The sequence below is a fragment of the Lepidothrix coronata genome, unplaced genomic scaffold (assembly GCF_001604755.1).
Source record: "Lepidothrix coronata isolate B3197 unplaced genomic scaffold, Lepidothrix_coronata-1.0 Scaffold214, whole genome shotgun sequence".
Classification (NCBI taxonomy): Eukaryota; Metazoa; Chordata; class Aves; order Passeriformes; family Pipridae; genus Lepidothrix; species Lepidothrix coronata.
This window is the reverse complement of record NW_016690394.1, coordinates 355,063-357,499: the sequence shown is the minus strand read 5'-3', so window position 1 is coordinate 357,499 and position 2,437 is coordinate 355,063. Positions and strand designations below refer to the sequence as shown.

The following is a 2,437-nucleotide window of genomic DNA, read 5'->3' as shown; positions in this document are numbered from 1 at the left end:
GGGGAGAGGGGTTACACAAACAACCCACTATTTCCCTAGAAAATAAAAAAAAAAAAAAAAAAAAAAGAGAGAAAAAAAAAGGCATGAAACAGCTTTACCCACTGTAACACTGTCACATCCCCCCGGTGAGGGAAGGGATGCATGGAGAAAAAGGGGTGCAGGGATCTGGGATGAAGAGGAGCATCTGCATTGCCTGGTGGGCCCAGTCCCCCCAGCAAGGTCACTCTGGCTCCCAGGGAGAAACATCAGTGCTTCAATGCGAAGCTGTGGTCGAACTGCAGCGGAGGCAGCGCTGCAGGAGGTCACTCGGGGACTGCAAAGAGGGAATGGATTAAAAAAAGGGAATAAAAAAAAAATCCATAAGCAGATGTTTACTGACGTGCAGCAAATCCACAGCTTGGCTCTGGAGAGCTGCGTGGTGGGAGGGAGAACTGCCCAGTTCCCAGGACGCAGCAAACAATCTGCATCTACAGATTTAGGTTACAGCTTTTAACCAGCCTCCCTCACCACCCCCCTTAAAAAAACCCAAATTCATCATCTTTTTAAGCTCTTAGAAATGTAGATTTGCCACGGAGGTGATTTTGGGTGGTGGCACCATTAAAATACTTACCCACCTCACAGCCAAGGGCTGTGCAATCTGAAATTTGTGAGTGTTTGCAAATGGTTTGGAAAGCTTTCCAAGGAAGGTGCTGTAGGATTGTAAATCCTTCCCGTTATTAATAAAAGGGAGCTATTGTTCCAGCTCTAATCAAGCCTTGTCTCCAGCTGGGCAATTTTAAAACGCAATTCAAAACACACACAGGGAAAAAAAGATTGTGAGGAAGCTTCAAAAAAAAATAACAAAAAAAACCCACCAAAAAATCAGTGAGGGAGCAGGGGGAGGGGGGAAGGAAAATAAAAAATAATACTCCTGCTATTTAAAATGAATTCCAAGCAGAAGCATGCTGGGGTGGGAGGGGAATCCTCCCTCCCACCGCCTGGGAAAGGTCACTTGTGCCATCGGTGCCCTGGCCACGCTGCCAGCCCTGCCCTCATCCATCTCCATCAGCAATAGCTCTGCTTTCCATTTATTTAGGGAAAAAAAAATCAAGTTGCAAACACCTCCCAGCGCTGTTTTCAAGGCTGGGGGAACGGAGTGAGAGGGAGAGGCTTGGAATGAGGCTCCCAGCCAGGGAGAGGTGGTGCATCCTCCGCATCCTCCTCCTCCTCCTCCTGCCCGGCGCTGCGGCAAAGGCGCCGCAGTGGGGGCTCCCCGCCCCCGTGGAAGCTTCTGGAATAAGCAGCCAAGCTGGAGACAGGAGAGAAACCTTTATACCCGCAGAGGGGAAAAAACGCGTAATAAAAGGGAGAGGATTGCACAGGGCCGGGAAAAAAATAGAGATCTCTGTAAAAGTGAAGCCCCTGAGCAGCTCTGGCAGCCCCGGCGGCTCGGGGGTGGTGCAGCCCCGCTCGGCTGGAAACAAAACGCCCCAACAAACCACATTAAACAAAAAAAAAAAAAAAAAAGAGAGAGAGAGAGAAAAATGGTGGTGTTTGGAGCGCGAGATGGTGGGATAAAGGCGCTGATCCCTCCTCCCGGATCTACAGCAAAGCCGGCCATTGCAGTTCCATTTATCCTCTTTTTCTTGTGCAATGAATTGTCTGATCCGGACTATTCGGTTGCATTTGCAGCTTCACTTACAAGTTTGGTTTTGTGGTTTTGTTGTGATTTTTTTTTTCCTTTTTGTTTCTTTTTTTTATTGGGTTGTTTTGGGTTTGTTTTTTCTTTCCTTTTTTTTTGGGGGGGTATTTTTTCCTTTTTTTCATTAAAAAGTAATCCTCCCCAAATCTCCCAAGGAAAATCTACCTCTTTGTGGAACAAATAAAATATTCAGGCACAAACTTCCACCATGGACTGTAAAAAAAAGAGATGGGTTGTTTTTTGTTCTTTTTCTTTTTTAATTTTTACTTTTTTTATGGCATTTTTTTCTCCTGCTTTTAGGATACATTGTAGTAGAAAGCCAATGGAGGAAAACAAAGGTAATATATATATATAAAATCAAAAATATATACGGGCCAAATGATAGTGATTACATATAATTAAATCATAGTTTTTAGGTGTGTGGGTTTATCTTATATTTTAAGCAGTCCCTGTAAAAAGGAGATATACATATAAATATGTAGTCAATATACAGAATATTTATATATGTATGTAGTAAATATATAGAAATATTTCTATATCTGTAGAAATAATAGAGCATCTACATGGGCCTAAATCTGAAATTCCATGGGGAAAAAAGCAGTATTTTAGGCATGTAGCTTTTAACAAGGAAGGGGCAACATTGTAGCCTGTGACAACACTGTGATGCAGACAAAAAGGTAAGGCAACATTAAAAAAATATTTAAAAAAAAAAAAAAAAAAGAAAAAAAAAGCGTATGTGGTACCTTGGCTGCAGCC

The 2,437-nt window shown here is 43.0% G+C and overlaps 1 long non-coding RNA gene across 1 annotated transcript in view; it reads left to right on the top strand.

Moving 5' to 3' along the window:
• Window positions 1–2,437, top strand: part of LOC108506457 — a 4,141-nt gene that overhangs the window by 258 nt on the left and 1,446 nt on the right. The gene's annotated exons all lie outside the window — the stretch shown is intronic.